The sequence below is a fragment of the Aegilops tauschii genome, chromosome 5 (genome assembly GCF_002575655.3).
Source record: "Aegilops tauschii subsp. strangulata cultivar AL8/78 chromosome 5, Aet v6.0, whole genome shotgun sequence".
NCBI classification, from domain to species: domain Eukaryota; kingdom Viridiplantae; phylum Streptophyta; class Magnoliopsida; order Poales; family Poaceae; genus Aegilops; species Aegilops tauschii.
This window is the reverse complement of record NC_053039.3, coordinates 244,418,656-244,439,656: the sequence shown is the minus strand read 5'-3', so window position 1 is coordinate 244,439,656 and position 21,001 is coordinate 244,418,656. Positions and strand designations below refer to the sequence as shown.

At 42.1% G+C, this 21,001-nt stretch overlaps 1 long non-coding RNA gene across 1 annotated transcript; it reads right to left on the bottom strand.

The window, feature by feature from the left end:
* Window positions 1-9,534: 9,534 nt before the first annotated feature.
* LOC109768665 (uncharacterized) lies at window positions 9,535-10,871 on the bottom strand. Its single transcript, XR_012183649.1, has 3 exons — window positions 10,218-10,871; window positions 10,015-10,113; window positions 9,535-9,704 (listed from the first exon to the last, which is right to left on the bottom strand). It is a non-coding gene; the product is annotated as an uncharacterized lncRNA (long non-coding RNA).
* Window positions 10,872-21,001: the final 10,130 nt, after the last annotated feature.

Genomic DNA, 21,001 nt, shown 5'->3' with positions numbered 1-21,001 from the left:
GTGAACTACTAATTTCATTCATTTAGGTTATTCATTTAACTTCACCTAATTAACCTACTGTACCACTACTACTAGCAGCACTACTAACCTAATTAACCTAGCAAAACTCTACTGCCCTAACTAAAAAACATCTAATTAACATCTACTAGTACCACTACTGCCCTAACCTAATTAACATCTACTAGTACCACTACTGCCCTAACCTAATTAACATCTACTAGTATCACTATATACTACAAGCAGCATCTACCCTAATTAAACCCTACTACCCTAACTAGCTTTTGCTGTAAACCAATTTTTTTGCTCTAAACTAATTTTTGCTCTAACATCTACTACTTAACATCTTTTGCTCTAAACTAAATTTTTTGCTATAAACTAACTTTTGCTCTAAAATGCAGATAGAGAGGAGTGGGGGGGGGGGGGGGGCTTACAGAGAGGGGAGAGACGGTGGCGGGGAGGTGCTCGGCGACGGAGGCAGGGGCGGAGAGGGCGGGCTCGGGCACGGGCTGCGGCGGTCCTGGGCGGGCTCGGCGACGGTGAGGTCGAGGGCGGCGACTGTGAGGTCGAGGGCGGCCTCGGGCGGCGGCGGTGAGGCTGAGGGCGGCCTCGGGCGGCAGCGGTGAGGATGACGGCGGCTTCGGAGGGAGACGGTGAGGTTGCGGGCGTCCACGCCGGCAGGAGACGACGGCGAAGTGGGGCGACGGCGAATTGGGGAGACGGCGGCGAGGGCGAGGGATTTGGAGGAGAAGTGGAGGCTGGGGGGAGGGAACCCGCTGTTTAAGTGAAACGTAACGGTAGCGCGTTCCTGAAAACGCGCTATAGCTAAGTTAGCTACAGCGTGTTTCCTCAAACGCGCTACTGCCATTCCTTTCTCCTTTTTCCCCTTTTTTCATTTATTTTCTTTACATTTTATTTTTTTCCTTTCTCCTTTTTCTATTTCTTTCATTTTCATTTACTTTTCTACTTGTTTTTCATTTTATTTTATTTTCGTTAGCAGTAGCGCCTTACACATAAACGCGCTGCTACAACAAATTAGCGGCAGCGCTGTTTCTAAAAGAGCGCTACTACTATGTGTAGCCGATCGGCTTAGTGGTGGGAATTTTTGTAGTAGCGCTTTTACAACGGGACGCGCTACTGCTATATATGTATCTGCAGCGCGGTTATTTCGCGCGCGCTACTGCTGTCTAGCAGTAGCGCCTTTTTTTAACATGCACTACTGCTAAAGTTCTGTGTATAGACTTTTCCCTAGTAATGTGTGTGTGCACGCGTGTGCGTGCGTGTGTGTGTGCGTGCGCGCGTGTGTGTGAATGTATGGGCCCTCGATGTGCTACATCAATCAAACTCCTACGGTTCTTCCCTTTTATGAGCGAAAAATCGGGAAAGAGAGATGAGTCACATCTCACCATTCAATGTTTAGAAAAACGTGGGCTCACTCTAGGTGTGATGCACAAACTCCTACGATTCATTCTTCTTTTCATGAGAGGAAAGTCGGGTAAGAAAGTAGATTAGCATCTCACTATTTAGTGTTTCCAAATGCATTTGCTCAATCTAGGTGTAATGTATATGAAACACTTAAGATTCTTCAGACAGGAAAGAAAGAAGACTCGCACATGGAATGCAAAACAACTCCCGAGAACTTTGCAAAGAAATAGGCATTTATTTTGTTCGTGTTTATTTGGGTATCTGTAAATTTTGATGGAAAATCACAATATTATAGCTTGTGAATTTTTTTTCAAAAATAGCCACTTTAGAGTATCTTTTTTGTTTTCCTTCGAAAATAGCCGTTTTAGAGCGCTTTTTTTGTTTTTCATTACAGCATATGCAATTTTTCATGAAACTTTGTACGTGGATAGAAGACACGAACATTATGTAGTAATCTTTCTTTGAGATTTTTGACGTTTTGGACTACTTTTAAATGCCATGCCCAACTCATGTGCCACTCTTTAAATGGTATTTTCGTTTTTCAAGGATATATATGGTACACATGCATCTTGGTGCACCTACACCATGGTTTTCATACCCAAGAACTTAAACAGAATTCACCCGCAAAAAAAAAAGAACTTAAACAGAATTAGAAATGTAGACAAAATACTCCCTGGTTCACTACTTTCGCATGTGAGCTCACCAAACATGAAAAGTCCCCACGACTTGCTTTAACGTTGCTCTTCCCTCTTCCCTTTTGAAGAATATGTTATGAAACATATATTATTTTTACTTGTCCAAAGCAACAGAATGTACATGCATTTGGGCGGCTGCCAAATTTCCTAATCGAATAAAATTAGCATCGGATCGCCTACAACGCTTTCCAAACTTGCGAGCAGTACAAGCACTGCCGAAAGATGCCAACACAACTGCGCAAAATTCCAGTCTGAATCGGATTCCCGGAAATCCTGCACAGTAGCAAGTACAATTACAAACGATACACAACAGTGGCACGAATCGTAAACTAAGCATGCACTTTTAGCTCAGCTCCAACAGGAACCAGGCTGCAGCCAGCATCCAGACTGATGAAAAGAAGGGCCGTTGATTGAGCTGATTATTCTCGCAATCGCAAGACGTAATCCGACAAGGGAACAAACCACAGTTGTGATTGTTAGAGTAGTCATTATGGTATACGACTTTTAGTCAAGTCAGTTTTGTACCCCTATCCCAAATCGGTTTGTACCCTTTTATATACTCTCGTATGCCGCACCAAATCATCAATAAGCAACAGTTTTATTCAGCTTTCATGGTATCAGATACCGGTCCCAGGGTTTAGGGTATGGCTCCGCCAACGCCACCGCCGCCGCAGCCGCCCGGCTACTTCGAGCGCCGGGCCGCACTCATCGCCAAGGCTGCCAGCGCCGCCGCCGCTTCTCTCTCGGCCCTCACCATAGCTCCACAAAACTACCCTGCACCCATCCTCGCCGCACCAATATCTCTTGCTGACACAATCTCCGACGTCAGCCCCTACATCCCCATAGTTCTTAATCTCGCCACCCACAACTACTACCATTGGAGACATCTCTTCGATCTCCACCTCGGCCGCTGCAACCTGCGCTCGCATGTCGCCGCCAACTGTCTTCCCCGCCCCGACGATCCGCAATGGTTGAAAGACGATCTCGCGATCATCTAGTGGTTCTACACCCGCATCACCACCGAGATCTTCAACATGCTCGATCACGACGGCGCCACCGCTGCCAACATCTGGCACTCCCTCCGTCAGCTCTTCCAAAGCAACACCGACGCTCGGAAAAACGCTCTCCACACCGAGCTTCGCAATATGGTGCAAGGAGACGCCCCGGTGAACCTGTTCTGCCAGCACGTTAAGACCATTGGTGATGAGCTCCGCGAACTCGGCGATACAGTTAGCGACTCACAGCTAATCAATACGTCTTTCATGCTGCGGCTCGTCCTCCTCTGTCGTCTACACCAGCGCCGCCTTCCAGGCCGGCTCCTGCCGCCGGGCCGTCCGCATCGTCATCTGTTCAACTGCCCCATGCTCGCGTCCTAGCCCGAACTACCGCGGCAAAAACCCTATCTACAGGCCGCCGTCGACTCGTTCGGTTCCGCCTACGACATCACCAGCACCGAGTCCTGCACCACCCACCAGTGCTCCATCTGCGGTTGCATGGTGGCCTCCTCATGATCCTTGGACGGGTCTTGTTCAAGCATGGCCCATGCCCTGGTCCGCTCCGTCCACCCTCGGTGCTCCGCCGGCATACTCAGGTGCCTGGCAACCCGGCCTTCGGCCGCCTACTGGTGCTCCCGGGATTCTCAACCCCCGACAGCCGGCCAATGCCTATCACGCCGCCCCGACGTATGCTCCTTATGGTCATTACACCACCTACGGCGGCGCCTACTACACACCTCAGCCGGCCCTGCTCCCGACACCACCCCCACCACAGCCGGCCAATGCCTACTACACTCCCCAGCCGGCCCTACTGCCTTCACCATCGTATCCGCCGGCACTGCTCCCGACGCCACCCTCACCTGCGACGCCGAGCTGGGATCAAGCTGCCTTTCTTCAGGCCATGAATAACTTTGCTGCACAAGGAAACTCAGGTACGGATTGGATCTTTGATTCAGGAGCCTCTAGTCATATGTCTGCATCTAGTAATTGGTTATCTTCTTGCACTAAATCTCTTTTCCCTTCCATTATCCTTGGAGATGGATCATCTATTCCTATATATTGTGTTGGTCAGGCTCAACTTCCCTCTTCCACCAAACCTTTTTTACTTCGCGATGTTCTAGTTGCACCCGCCCTCATTAAAAATCTTATCTCAGTTCGCCAATTTACTTGCGACAATCTAGTTTCGGCTGAATTTGACCCTTTTGGTTTATCTGTGAAGGATTACCTGACCAAGGCCGAGATCGCTCGCTTCAATAGCTCCGGTGATCTTTATTCTCTTAATGGAGTTCCTGCCGCCACCCCTCCAACATCCATGCTGGCCTCCGTCGATCTCTGGCATCGTCGCTTGGGCCATCCCAACCCCGCCGTCTTAGCTTCTATACTTAGTGAATTTACCATACCATGTAATAGGGACTCTCATAATTCTGTGTTTTGCGAGTCTTGTCAATTAGGCAAACATGTGTGTCTTCCCTTTAGTTCCTCTAGTTCTTGTAGCACTTATCCCTTTGAATTAATACATTGTGATTTATGGACCTCTCCCATTGCAAGTGTTTCGGGTTTTAAATACTACCTTGTTATCCTAGATGATTTCACCCACTTTGTCTGGACTTTTCCTCTACGCAACAAATCCGAGGTTCATTCTCTTTTCCTTAATTTTCAACGCTATGTGTCTGTTCACTTCTTCCTCCCAATTCGCTTTATCCAATGTGACAATGGTCGCGAGTTTGATAACATTAAAAATCGTACTTTCTTCTTACAACATGGCATCCTGCTTAGGTTCTCATGTCCCTACACATCCCCTCAAAATGGTAAAGCAGAACGCTCTCTTCGCATCCTCAATGATATAGTTCGCACTCTCCTTATTCAATCATCTATGCCTCCCAAGTTTTGGGCTGAAGCCCTACACATGGCCACCTTCCTTCTAAATATTCGACCTTCTAAAACTAAACCCAACACTACTCCCTATTATTCCCTCTTTCTTTCCCACCCCGACTACTCCGCGGTTCGTGTTTTCGGCTGTCTCTGTTTTCCCAATGCCTACGCCACTTCTGCAAATAAATTGTCACCACGCTCTATCCCATGTGCTTTTCTCGGCTTCTCTGACGAGCACAAAGGCTATCGCTGTCTCGACCTTCACACCGGACACATTCATGTCTCTCGTCATGTCACGTTTGCTGAGCACATTTTTCCTTTCTCACAACGCACTACTACACCATCCAACACCCCTAACTCCGCAAACACCCCCTCTCCCCGTCCTTTCCAACTATATACTCCCCTACCTGTCGAACACAACTTATCACCACCACCATTAACACCCACCATAGCCAATCCCAACCATACACTCACCCCACCCAAGACGTCCCCAACACCCCCGGCCCCTGCTCCCTCCCCAACACCCCCGGCCCCTACTCCCACTCCACCACCCAGCCCTGCTCCCACTCCACCACCCAGCCCTACTCCTTCGTCCGACTCTTCCGCTGCGCCGGACTCACCAGTACCCACCTTACCCCCTCGTGCTATTCCTACAGCAGCCCCGATTAATGATCATCGCATGCGTACTAGGGCCAAATCAGGATTTCATCAACCCCAAGACCGCCTAAACCTTTATACCTCCGTATCTCTCATTTCTCTTCCAAAGAATTACAAAACTGTTCTACTTGATCCCAATTGGGCCGCTGTCATGCAAGAAGAATATAATGCTTTACTTCAAAACAACACCTGGCAACTTGTTCCTCGTCCTCCCAATACAAATATTGTTTCTGGCAAATGGATTTTTCGCCAAAAGTTCCACTCCGATGGGAGCCTCTCACGATATAAAGCCAGGTGGGTTTGTCGTGGCTTTTCTCAGCAACAAGGAATTGATTACAAAGAAACCTTCTCTCTTGTTGTTAAACCTAGCACCATTCGCACCGTTCTTAGTGTTGTTGTCTCCTCTTCATGGCCCATTCACCAACTTGATGTTAAAAATGCTTTCCTCCATGGTTCCCTTCAAGAAACTGTCTACTGCCAGCAACCTCTGAGTTTTGAAAATCCATCCTTTCCAACTCATGTATGTCTTCTTCAGAAATCTCTCTACGGTCTTAAACAGGCCCCACGAGCTTGGTTTCAACGCTTCTCCTCCTTCATTCAAACAATAGGCTTCACTCCATCTCTCTCCGACACCTCTCTTTTTGTGTATCATCAAACTTCTGACACTGCCTATTTACTTCTCTATGTAGATGATATCATTCTTACCGCCTCCTCTCAAAAGTTCTTAGATCATATTGTCTCTCTTCTTAGATCTGAATTTTCTATGACTGACCTAAGACTCCTTCATCATTTCTTAGGCATTGCTGTTGTTCGAGATTCCTCCAGCCTTTTTCTTTCCCAACGCCAGTATATTCTTAATCTTCTTAATCGTGCTGGTATGCTTGACTGTCAATCATCTCGCACTCCTGTCGATACTAGTTTTAAACTTTCAGCTACCGGTGAACCCTTTTCTGATCCTACTCTCTATTGTAGCCTAACAGGTGCTCTCTAATATCTCACCATTACTCGTCCTGAAATCTCTTTTGCTGTTCAACAAGCATGTCTCTATATGCATGATCCCCGGGTTCCTCACTATAATCATGTTAAACGCATTCTTCGGTATTTAAAAGGAACTCTCAATCATGGTCTCCACCTCAATAATTCTTCTCCAAACTCGCTTACCGCATACTCTGATGCAGACTGGGCTGGTTGTCCTGACACTCGAAGGTCCACTTCCGGTTTTTGTGTTTTTTTGTAACAATTTGATTTCTTGGTCTTCGAAAAGACAGGTTACAGTCTCACGTTCGTCGGCCGAGGCTGAGTATCGCGCTGTGGCACATGCCGTTGCAGATACAATCTGGATTCGGCAGTTACTCTCCGAGCTACACAAGGCCTATTGAGCAGGCCACTATTGTCTACTGTGACAACATATCAGCAGTCTACATGACCAGCAATCCAGTTCAACACCGACGCACAAAGCATATTGAGATTGATATTCATTTTGTTCGTGAAAAGGTTGCTCTTGGTCAGGTTCGGGTGCTTCATGTTCCCTCTACGGCTCAGTTTGCTGACATTTTCACCAAGGCACTGCCTACTAAGCCGTTTCAAGATATCTGTTTCAGTCTCAACGTCGTCGAGCCTGCCGTTGATACTGTGGGGGGATGTTAGAGTAGTCATTATGCTATACGACTTCTAGTCCAAGTCAGTTTTGTACCCCTACCCCAAGTCGGTTTGTACCCTCTTATATACTCTTGTATGCCGCACCAAATCATCAATAAGCAACAGTTTTATTCAGCTTTCAGTGACAATGATGGTTTTTCCTTGTATTCTTGACTCAAATAACAAGCAAAACTGTCGAACAAAAATAAATCAGATAACATCTTATGCAAAACTGAAACTCCTGGTACAAAAATAATATGAGAAAGCCATATACGTGGTACCACTAGCGAAAACTGAGAATTTGCACTGTCGTCTCGTAGTTTCATCCGTTCACAAATTTATTCACCACGAGTCAGGTGACCTGCTGCTCACATACGCATAGGAATCGATGCCCCAGCCGATGTAATGGTTGCGTCAATGTTGCTAGGCATCAACACGTTGAAGCCATCGGCTGCTGTGGATATGATCATCCCAGGTATCTGTGGATGCAGTGCAATTCCTTCAAATCTTTCTGGCCCTGCGTGCAGAATATAATGAACATTCTACATGTGATTCAACTATGAAACATGGCAAGTTCTCTTAAGTCTACATGGGCGTAGCTCTGCCACTGTATATTGCAAGAGCGAATATGATAATAGTACGCACCTGATGAACAAAGAGAAGTTGTGGGGGCAAATCTTGGGGTGCATTTGCCTGTTCTTTCATCTTGGCTTTGAATTTGACCTCCTCTTCTCCGTCCCTTTCCAACGAAAGATCCCAAATTCTGGCACAAATTAATTATTATGTTATTATTGCATAGTAGTTTGAGATGTCGGATATTTAGGGAAAAAGTTCGGCAATTCGGTGCAATCATAAAACATGAATGGGAGGAGGGTGGGCAGAGTTACGTACGTCAGTTATTTGGGATATGGCTCACTGGGATTAAGCCTGAATTAGCGAGGCATATTCGTGTTGGAGTTTGCGCTCTGTTGTGGACTATCTGGACTTGCAGGAATGATTTGGTTTTTAACAGAACATCACGTATTCACTTTTTGCAGGTTATTTTCCGAGCCACGGCCGTGATCCGTTCATGGTCGCTACTCACTACGATGGAGGCCAGGGAGCATTTGGTTACTGGATCTATCCGCTGGGAGATGGTAGCTCGGGATATCTTCAACCGGTTTGGATGGCGGTCATGTAATAGGATAGGCAATTAGTTTCCCTATCTATCTTTAGCCAGCCGGTTGTGGCGTCTTTATCTTGGCTAGTCTGTGTGTTCAACCTCTTTTAGCTCTGTGTGAGCTGTCTTTTTATTACTTTTCAGTCGGAGACTTTGGAACCTTATTGAAACCTTTTATTTTGGTAATAAGATGGCCGTATGCATCATTCTGATGCAGAGGCCGGGGAGATCCCCTTTTCGAAAAAATGGACTCCATTCCACAGACGTTATAGGGTGCTTGTGGTACGCAAAATGTGCTACCAAGGACTTACCAGATTCACCGCTCTGCCAGTAAATAAAATCACATCGGAGAAACATTTGATATTATAAACACGTTAACACGAAATCCCAACCCTATTGTGAGTTGAACACAAGGGAAACACCAAATTAACTACTACTAGTTGAGCAGGTCCACCGGAAACCGACAAGGCGAGGACATCGTGTTTTATCAGCATGGAATTACCTCGACTGCTCTAATATCATGGACTGAGATACTGCCATCATCACAACCTGATGCTATAAGACAACCTGCAAGCCTGAATATGAAATTCAGAAAAGTTGTAATGTACTCCTGTGTAGAAGACATTATAGTGTGCATAAAGGTAGCAGATAGAGCACATACGAATTCCATGAGATCACATTCACGTCAGAATTGTGAACCCTAACAGGAGAATAACAAGGTTTCCTCCCTATACGTATATCCCATATAGCTATCGTCCCATCCACGGAACAAGAGGCAAACATATTTTCTTCTGTGGGACATAATTGTAGTAGCTAATATATTAAACAATATTATAGCTCATAGGATATATATAATTACATTATTGTGTTGCACACCTGTAGATCTTCAACACTTGCAGAGTGTCCAACAAATGGCTTGGTGTCTACACTCCAATCGCTTGAAGTCGGCTCCCAAAGGTGAATGCACTTATTGCAATCGCCTGCATTTACAAAGAATAAACTGATCTATGTCGATTTCCATATACCCCCACCAAACTTATTCTATGAATGGCGACATCTTTATCCCAACTGTACCAGGGATAAGACTTTGTACACACCAGAAACTAGTCTTCCAGTAACATTTGGACTCCAATCAATAGCATAGCCTTCATCTTTGTGGCCACTAAATACTTTTAGAGGTACATGATTGTGCATAATGCTGTTATCTTTATGTGTAACTGTTCCTGGGTCTTCTAATGAAGCAATGAAGGAGCTGAAGTCCCACACCTGCATATGTAATCAACAGAGCACGCAGCTAATTATATAGCACATGGAAGTAGACAATGTGATGCATTCTGTTCCTGAGCAAGTTTTCGGAAGGAAATATAATGCACAGAATATATATTCTGTTGCTGGGCAAATAGGACACTACCCATGTACATTCTGAGGCTTTTTCGTAGGGAATTAATGAAAATAATAAACTTCAGTTTGATGTACAGTAAAAAAAGTTGATATATCTCAAAAGAGCAGGGCATGATGTGCAGCATAAATTTTGTGGTTTTGATAAATCAGATGTGGACTAACCGTAGTAAATTACCTGAACATGACCTGTGTCTCCCCATGTAGCACATATTTCCGGATTTTGATTCATTGAGCGTATTCGGTTTATCGACCCCTCGTGAGCCACCTTTTGTAACTGGTACAACAGAATAAATTCTAGGTTACCAAAGGGTCATGATGGATTCTGCATAATTACTTAAATGCCAGAATTGTAGTTTGGCACTTCAAGAATGAACACACATGCAAAATGGGCTCTGCATCTTCATTGATTTCTTCATCATCTTCGTCGCTGCTGCTGTCACTATCCATATCATCATCACCATGAAGAGCTGAAGATGGTATTGGTTCCCGTTTCTTGCCCTTTATGTTGGAAAGCTTAAAAATACCAGCATAATTCCATGAAGCCTTCTCGGACTGAAAGAACAATTAGTCCAGTTCTTACGTCAGAGAGAATGTCCACTATTATCACAAAATATATACTATTTGAGATGTCGAGTGGACAATAATAGTTAACAAACAAAAAACAGAGGCATAGAAGGATCAAAACTTTCTCGTCATGGGTCAATAACATAATCATGTAGAATTCCATAAACACATCATGTCATTCTCAAGCTAAAAACCAACGTAACAACACTTCATTTAAGTTAAATGTGGTTGGATCTACAACTGACAAAATAGATAAAACTCGACGATAACATTCTTCCCTACTTTGTTGAGAGGGGTCTGATGGACGCGGATCTTTGGGTCTTGGGTGTCAATGCACCCGAATTGGGAAAAAAAATAAAAATTGCAAAATTAGTCAAAATTCCTGAAACTTCTTGGAAACAAGGGTATTATACTCGTGTGAAAAGTTATGTGAAGGAATGACTTCCATGATATTTTAGGCTGAAAAAACAAAACCGACACTAATAAAAGGTACTATCCACACTTTTGTACTCAAAATTTTGTTTTTTTGTCCCAAAGTTCACAGAAGTCACTCCTTCGGGGACTTTTTATACGAGTATAAAACTATACCATTCTTGTTTCCAGATTTTAAACAGGATATTATGGCGCATGTGTTGCGGCCATATTAGAGTTGTTAGGAGATAGGAAAATCAATCCAACACTTAATGTACTCTTTACATATCTCAATATGCGCTTGGCTGTCGTCAAATGAGCTCTAGTTGGTGCATGAAGAAACTGACACACTTTATTTACTGCAAAGGAAATATCAGGCCTGGTGAGTGTCAAATGCTGAAGTGCACCTACTAGACTTCTGTGCCTGATGCCATCCTCTTGATTCAAGGGTTGACCCTCTACAAGCGAGAGTTTTTCTGAACTAGACAATGGTGTTGATGATGGTTTACACCCCTGTAGACCAGCCTTACTCAATAAATCAGTTGCATATTTCTCTTGAGAAAGATGAAGTCCACCTTCTTTCATTTTCTTAACTTCAATGCCAAGGAAAAAAATGCAAATCCCCTAAATCTTTAAGTGCAAATTCTGAGTTCAAATCTTTCAAAAGTGTTGTTCCTGCTTCATTTGCAGAACTAGTAACAATGATGTCATCAACATATATAAGCACAAAGATGGATGTATGTGACTTGTTATAAATGAATAGTGATGTATCAGAATCAGAGGGAACAAAACCAAGTGCTTGCAACTTAGAGCTCAAACAAGAGTACCATGCCCTTGCAGCTTGTTTCAATCCATAGAGAGATTGATCAAGCCTGCACACATAAAATGGTTTATTTTTATCTTCAAACCCAGGAGATTGCCTGATATAAACTTCCTCTTCCAAAACACCGTGAAGAAACGCATTTTGCACATCTGGCTATCTAAGGCTTCATTCTTTGGACGCAGCAACAGGTAGAACAAGACGAACCGTGGCAGCTTTAACAATAGGACTGAAAGTGTCCTCATAATCTATGCCATACCTCTGCTTGAACCCTTTTGCAAAAAGCCTGGCCTTGTAACGCTCTATGGTACCATCGGACCTTCTTTTTACTCCGAACACCCACTTGCAGTCAATCACATTTTTACCTGGATGTGAACGAACCAGATGCCAAGTATTGTTTTTGTGAAGAGCATGAACTTCTTTTTCCATATGGGATCAGCAAGGGTCTCATTGACAGTGTGTGGTTTTCCTGTAGAAGTGTTTGAACCTGTCAAACCATACTTAGTTTTATAGTTAGTTGGATTTAAAACACCTGTTTGGAGACGTGTATGGGGCAGTGTAGCAGGTGTATGCGCAGAAGATCCAGCGTCCTGCTATGCAACAGGATCAGCAGATCCACCTGATCCAGCCGATCCCAAGGAGGCAGAGCTGCCCGCGCTCGCTAGATCCTCTGTGGCAGATGAGGGCGCCGCAAAAGATCCAGGCGAACTAGTCGGATCAGGATCGATCCACGCACTGGGCCCACCTGGCACAGGCGCGTCGGAAAGCATGGCCCGCCTGGCGTAAGTGCGGGGGACCGGCGCGTAGCCCCTAGTTGGTGGAACCCGCTCAGTCGGGCTGTCCCTTGGTGGAGTCTGGCGCAGCCTGCCAGTGGGATGTGTGGCGTTCGCAGGGTGGTGGAGAGCGGGGGAGGCAGGTGCAACACAGGGCGGCTGGTGGGGCACTGTTCTCGGGGTGGATCCAGGCGCAGTCTGCTGCACCGATCCCGGACGAGATCCAGGCGCAGGTTGCTACACCGATCCCGAATACGATTGCGCCGGATCTGGTGTGTCCATGCCAGGATGATTTTGTGCATCGTTTTGAACAATTCATCATTCATCACACCATTTTCTGCCATGTTAATCTCTTTAGAAGAAGACTCATGTGAAGCCAAAGAGGAGTTAGTCAACATTGGATCATCACCAAGGAGATGGCAAGGAAGAAGAAGAAATTCGTTGTTGAGAAGAGCACCGGCATTGGGATGAAGCTTTTCAAAGGGAAATTGAGTTTCATAAAAGACAACATCACGAGAGATGTAAACACGACCAGTGAACACGTCTAGTCATTTGACACCCTTATGTTGAGAACTGTAGCCGAGAAAGACACATTGCTTGGAACCAAACATGAGTTTGCTAGTGTTATAGGGACGAAGGTTAGTCCAGCAAGCACAACCAAAAACTCTAAGGGTGTAGTCTGGTGTGACATGTAATAGACGTTCAGTAGGAGTTTCATTGGAGATGGTATGACTGGGCCACATATTGATGAGATGAACTGCAGTAAGGAAAGCTTCATCCCAAAATTTTAATGGCATTGGATGCCGCAGCTAGAATAGCTAAGCCTACTTCAACAATATGTCTATTTTTTCGTTCAACATAACCATTTTGTTGATGTGCATGTGGACATGAGACATGATGTGAGATGCCTATTTGTTGAAAGAAGAGGTTTAACTTTTCAAATTCACCACCCCAATCTGATTGCATGGCAAGGATCTTGCTATAAATTTTGCGTTCAACAATGGCTTAAAAATTATGAAAGACTTGGAATACATTAGAACGCTTTTTAAGAAGGTAGATCAAGTGTATTTGCTAAAGTCATCAAAAAAATCATCACATAATAAGAATGTCTACCAACAGAAGTTAAACTCTTACAACACTAGTAGAAATATCGTGGTCATGATCAAATCTACACGGCTGCAAACAGTCCATGTATGGAGATAAGTCACATGGTAAATCAATCATTGAAACCCCACACACCAATCTTGAACTCAATGAAATCTTGCATGTTCCTAATGCCTCCAAAAATCTTTTGTTTGTCCATCGTATTGCTCTTGACAATAATGTGTTTCTAGAGTTTCACCCTTTCTTCTTTTTGATCAAGGATCATGTATTCTTCAAAGAGGTGTTTGTGTGCAAGGACTCTACTCATTGCTTCCCAAGTATTGCAAGTTCAATAAACAAGTGTATGGTGCCATCAAGCTTTCTACTGAAAGGAGGCACAGTCATTTAGGTCATCCATCTTTTTCTACTGTTCATCAAATTCTTAGTAGAAATAAACTCCCAGTTGTTGGTGCGAGAAATTCAGAAACTATATGTGATTCATGCCAAAGAGCAAAAAGTCATCAATTGCCCTATCCTATCTCTGCTAGTGTGTCTACCAAATCCTTGCAACTTATTTTTTTCTGATGTTTGGGCGTCCAACACCCACTTATGTTCGTACACATTCTTATTATATAAGTTTTGTTGATGACTTTAGCAAATACACTTGGATCCACCTTCTTAAAAAATGTTCTAATGTATTCCAAGTGTTTCATAATTTCCAAGCCCTTGTTGAATGCAAATTTGACAGTAAGATCCCTGGCATGCAATCAGATTGTGTTAGTGAATATGAAAAGTTAAACTCCTTATTTCAACAAATAGGCATCTCACATCATGTCTCATGTCCACATGCACATCAACAAAATGGTTCCGCTGAAAGGAAACATAGACATATTGTTGAAGTAGGCTTAGCTATTCTAGCTGCAACATCCATGCCATTAAAATTTTGGGATGAAGTTTTCCTTACTGCAGTTCATCTTATCAATATGTGGCCCAGTCGTACCATCTCCAATGAAACTCCTACTGAACGTCTATTACATGTCACACTAGACTACACCACCCTTAGAGTTGTTGGCTGTTCTTGCTGGCCAAACCTTAGGGATCGGCGCAGCAAACTGTGCCGGGATCCTCCCCGGGATCGGTGCCCCACCAGCTAGACCGTGTTGCACCTGCGTCCCCCGCTCTCCGCCACCTTGCGATCACCACGCGTCCCACTAGCGGGCCGCGCTAGACTCTACCAGGGACAGCCCGATCGAGCGGGTTCCACCAACTGGGTGCCCGCACCGGTCCCCCACACTTATGCCAGGCGGGCCCAGCACGCGGATAGATCCAGATCCGTCTGGCTCGCCCGGATCTTTTGCGGCGCCCTTGCCTTCTGCGCCGCCCTCATCTTCCACAAAGGATCAGGCGGGCGTTGGCAGCTCTGCCTCCTCGGGATGGATCTGCTGATATTGTTGCACAGCAGGACGCTGTATCTTCTGCTCATACACCTGCTGCACTGCCACATCCATGTGTCCAAACAGGTGTTTTAAATCCAACTAACTATATAAAACTAAGTATGGTTTGGCTGTTTCAAACACTTCTATAGGAAAACCACACATTGTCATTGAGGCCCTTGCTAATCCCATATGGAAAAAGGCTATGGATGAAGAAGTTCATGCTCTTCACAAAAACAATACTTGGCATTTGGTTCCTTCACATCCAGGTAAAAATGTGATTGACTACAAGTGGGTGTTCAGAATAAAAAGAAGGTCTGATGGTATAAATGAGACACGTATTATTATGCCAAAATATATATATTATACATTTTTTGTATACATCAGGAATACTTTTTATATGCACGTTTAAATTTTTAGAAATACATGATTAACATTTTCCAAAACATATATTTTTATGCCTAATTTTTACATAAATATTCTATATCTTTTGTATACATCAGAAATATTTTATGTATACATAGTTAATATTTTTCAAATACATGATTAACATTTTTAATACATATTTTTTATGTCTACTTTTTTCATAGACATTCTACATTTTTTGTATACACAGAAAATATTTTTATATACACCTTTAACATCATATATATATACCTAAATAGTTGATTCCTACTATCTTAATTCTCTCAACATGCACACATGCCATCTCATTATTCTGCTAATCATTTCTCTTAACAAACATAGGAAATGATATTTATATTCTCTCTTAACATGCACACATCCCAACTCACCACATATGCCACATTATCAATCACACTAATTAAATTTCCCTCAACATGCATGAGAAATTCCACTTATATTCTGTATATGTTTGCAACTAAATAATAATCAAACTCAATATATAATATCTACTTTAATATTCTAAAAAACTATTGCAACATATTTTTGCAGCAACGCGCGGAGTATCGGTTGGGAAACGTTGCATGGAAAAGAAAAAAAATCTACACACATGCAACATTTATCCATGAAGACGCATAGCAACGAGAGAAGAGAGTGTGTCTACGTACCCTCGTGGACCATAAACGGAAGCGTTTGTTAACGCGGTTGATGCAGTCGAACTTCTTCGCGCTCCAACCAATCGAGTACCGAACGTTCACCTTCACGTTCAGCACACGTTCAGCTCGGTGACGTCCTCTCCTTCTTGATCCAGCAAGACGGTGAAGTAGTGGATGCGTTCCGGCAGCACGATGGCGTGGTGATGGTGATGGTGAAGTTATCTCCGCAGGGCTTCGCCTAACCACTACAAAAATATGACAGGGGATGTAAACGGTGGAGGCGGCGCCGCAAACGGCTAAGAAATTGTTGTATTTGTGCTAGGCGCCAAGTAGGAGAGGACGTCACCGAGCTGAACGTGTGCTGGATCCTACTTGGGGTCCTCCCCCAAGTGCCCCCCCTTTCCTTATTGGAGTGCGGGAGGAAGGAAGGAGGAGGTGCCCCCCCCCCTTTCCTTTCTCTCCTGAGGAGGGAAAGGCAGGAGGGGCCACCCCTCCACTTACCTTCCCCTAGGGCCGGCCATGTAGAGGGGCGCATCAGCCCCCAAGTGGGCTGGCCTGTCCCAACCTTTGGCCCATTAAGCCCATACACTTACAGAGGGTGTCTGGAACCCCTTCTAGCGACCCGATGGCTACCCGGTGCACTCCGAAACTCTTCTGGTGTCCGAATACCATCGTCATATATATCAATCTTTACCTCTCGACCATTTCGAGACTCCTCATCATGTCCGTGATCTCATCCGGGACTCCGAACAACATTCGGTCACCAAATCATATAACTCATATAACACTATTTTGTCAACGAACGTTAAGCGTGCGAACCCTACGGGTTCGAGAACTATGTAGACATGGCCGAGACATCTCTACAGTCAATAACCAATAGCGGAACCTGGATGTCCATATTGGCACCTACATATTCTACGCAGATCTTTATCGGTGGAACCGTTATGACAACATATGTAATTCCTTTGTCTGTCGGTATGTTACTTGCCCGAGATTCGATCGTCGGTATCTTCATACCTAGTTCAATCTCGTTACTGGCAAGTCTCTTTACTCGTTCCGTAATACATCATCTCGTTACTAACTCCTTAGTCATTTACTTGCAAGCTTATGATGTGTATTACCGTGAGGGCCCAGAGATACCTCTCCGATACTCGGAGTGAGAAATGCTAATCTTGACCTATGCCAACTCAACAAACACCTTCGGAGATACCTCTAGAGCATCTTTATGACCACCCAGTTACGTTGTGACGTTTGATAGCACACAAGGTATTCCTCTAGTATCCGGGAGTTGCATAATCTCATAGTCGAAGGAATATGTATTTGACATGAAAAAAGCAGTAGCAATAAACCGAACGGTCAAAATGCAAGCTAACGGATGGGACTTGTCCACCACATTATCCTTCTAATGATGTGATCCCGTTATCAAATGACAACACATGTCTATGGTTAGGAAACCTTAACCATCTTTGATGAATGAGCTAATCTACTAGAGACACGGTATTTGTTTATGTATTCACACATGTATTTAAGTTTCCGATCAATACAATTCTAGCATGAATAATAAACCTTTATCATGAATAAGGAAATATAAAATAACAACTTTATTATTATCATTATGGCATATTTCCTTCAGTATCATGTAGTTTTGAAAAAACATTTTTAAATGCATATTTTTTGTTTAATTTTTCCATAAATATTATAAAAAAAATTGTATACATCAAAAACATTTTATTGTTCAAATATTCCAAATACATTATTAACATTCCTATAACATATATTATTTATGTCTACATTCTCCATACACATTCTTCATTTTTTATATTCACCAGGAACATTTTTATATACAAGTTTAAGATTGTCAAAATAGATTATTAACATTTCTGAAAACTTATATTATTTCATGTCTACTTTTTTCCATACACATTGTATATTTTTTAATACATTTCTCTTATAAATCGGAAACGTTTTTATACAAATTTATAATTTTTTAATTTATGATTAACATTTTTCAGAAAAAACAAAAACTTAACTTTTTTATTTCTACATTTTCCTCATACATATTGTACATTTTTTGTATATATTGGAAATATTTTTCTATACATTTATATATCGTTTAAATGCATGATTAAATTTTTAACTTTTGTATATAAAGAAGAAATACAAGAAAAAAATATAAAAAAAGCAAAATTGGAAAAAAAGGAAGAAACAAAACGTTGAAGGCTTGTGCTCACGCTGGCGGGCCCAACCGGGCGGCTGCCTGAAGCGAGACGTCCTACTGTCTCGCTCACTTCTAGAGAGACATAGCCCCCCTCCCCTCCCTCGGTGATTGCCGAACCGGCATTGCCTAGACTCCCTCACTATGTGTCGGATTCAAATTCGCGTAATCCTCAAGATCGAGCGGGCATAACAGTGAGGGAACGACTAGTTGGGGGTTACCCTGCCGCCGCCACGTGACGTCTGTTCGTTTCTTGCATCGGGGTGTTATTTCTCTTGGTTTTTTGCTGTCTTTTCTGATTTTAGATTTTATTTGTAGTGCTTCCACATGAAGCAAAATAATGCTTCCATGACAAAGGGAAGCAAACTAGTGCTTCACGTGATTCGTACTAGTGCTTTCCTGTGAAACACACCCCGTGCGGGGAGCATAGTTTGTGCTTCTTTCGGAAAGGAAAACTTAGTTTGTGTTGGAAGCACAAATTAATTCACACTGAAGCACGAGTTGCTACTAGCTGGAAGCATAGATGTTTCCTAAAAAAAGTCGAAACCTATAAAAATGTGATATAGCTTAGAAGATCTCCACCCGAGAAATGTTTGCGAATTCAACAACTTTTTCATGAACTAAAAAATGTTCATGAATCATGAATAAAAAAATCACAATTTTAAAAAAAGTTTTGAATTCAGAAAACAAAGGTGAATTTAAACTAATGTTTGCAAATTCAAAAGATGTTCATGAAATAAAAAGTGTTATTGAATTTAAAAGACACACAAATTCAAAACCAGGTTCTTGAATTATATGAGTTTCACTAATTTGGAAAATGTTCATGAATTTACAAAAAATATTTTGAAATTCAACAAATGCCCAAGAACTAAAAAAAGTGCACAATCAAAATATGTCCCTGAATTTGTAAATATTTTGTGGACTGAAAAATGTTCACAAAATTTGAAAAACTTTGAGAAACTTAAAAATTGTTCATAGATCCACGAAATACTTGTGAGTCTGAAAAAATGTTCGCCCACTCAAAATTTGAATTTTTTTTTGATAAATTAAATATAAGGATTAAGGGAACACAAAATGAAGTAATAAAAAAGAAATGAAGAATTAAGCAAAACCTAAAATACCAAAAAAAAACTCAAAAAGAATGCTCAGAACCCTCCCAAATTCGATGGGAAGCTCACACACAAAAACAGTAAGATGAGTCGGTCCATGTAGCAGCCAACGTCCGTGGAGGGTGTGCGTTTGACTGGTATCCATTGCGTTAGCTGGCCATAGGTGTAGCCTTCGCACCCTTTGCTTCTTTTTGTTTTAATTTTACCTTCTTTACACACATATTAGTTAATTATCCATGCATTACAATGGGGGCCTACATATTCTAGTGGTTCAACATCAATCTTATCTGACAAATACCTTGCGCTCACCATATTCAATATTTTGGTAAGATTTAATTCAATCTGCGTATTAGTAGGAGAAGACAAAGAAAGTTTTGGTTTAGTTAAGCCTTTGGTAAGATTTGATTTGATTTGTGTATGTAGGGAATGCAAGAAAAGTTTTGATTTAGTTGAGATTTCAGTAACATTTTATTTAATTTGATTGAGTTAATGTAGTATGTGCTTTTTAGAAAGTATAAATTTGGTTAGATTATTTGAAATTCCTCTATTTCTATTGGTTTTATTTCTTTACAGCATCGATTAAGATTAACAAAAAGAATCAACAAGAAACAAAAGTGGGAGGGATACATGGGGAGAAAAATCGGGGAGAAGGCAAGGCAAACCCACCAATTCCCTTTCAATAGTAGATATTTCAAAATATTCTAAAAAATATAAAAATAATATGCATCAAACATTTAAATAAATCATCATAAAAGAAAAATGTACTCACAAAAAATGAGCAGATACTTTTTTTTTGCATTTTTAATAAAAATATGGCATTTCAAAACTTTCACACATTTATAAAAATGATCATGACATTTAGAAAAATATTATTTACCATCCACAAAAATGCTTACATGCTGAAAAAAATTATTCATGGCATTCTCTCAAAAATGTACATGAGAAGTGAAAAATTGTTTGACCAATATTTTAAAATGTCTATGACATATAAAAGCTGTTAGTATGCATTTAAAAACAGAGGCACAACACTTATGAAAATGTTCACATGTTAAAGAAATTGTTTGTGCATTCAAAAAAATGTTCACCTATTTAAAAAAATGTTTATGATTTTTTAAAATGTTCTAGAAATATAAAGTTTTGTTTATGGACTCTTTTTAAAATAGTCATAGCATATACAAGATAGTTATACCATTTTTTTAAGTGTTCATTCCACTTGGAAAGCGTTCATAAAAATGTAAAATTGCTATTCCATCAATTTTAAAAAATTGTTCATGACGTGTAAAAAATCTTCGTACAATGAAACCGAAAACGATTAAAAGAGTTCATAGATTTGAAAAAGGAAAAATTCAGAAACCTTGCAATGATAGAGACATTCGGTGAAGTATGAACAAGGATGAAGAAAACGACAACCGTGTAAGAAGCCAAAAAAAGTATAAAAAGCGAAGACAGAGTTTTTTTTTCTTTTGCGTCCGCACGTTTATTTATCTTTTAACACAGTGCAACCGTACATGCTCACATACACGATTATTCTTTTGCGTCCACATGGTTATTTATCTTTTTAACATAATGCAACCGTGGATGCTCACATACATGCATATACACTCGTCACTTTAAATGTACACATGCACACCCCAAATTTATGAACACCTTCGAGATACTAAGTCGACATCACATCTTGAAATTGGCGAAGACAGAG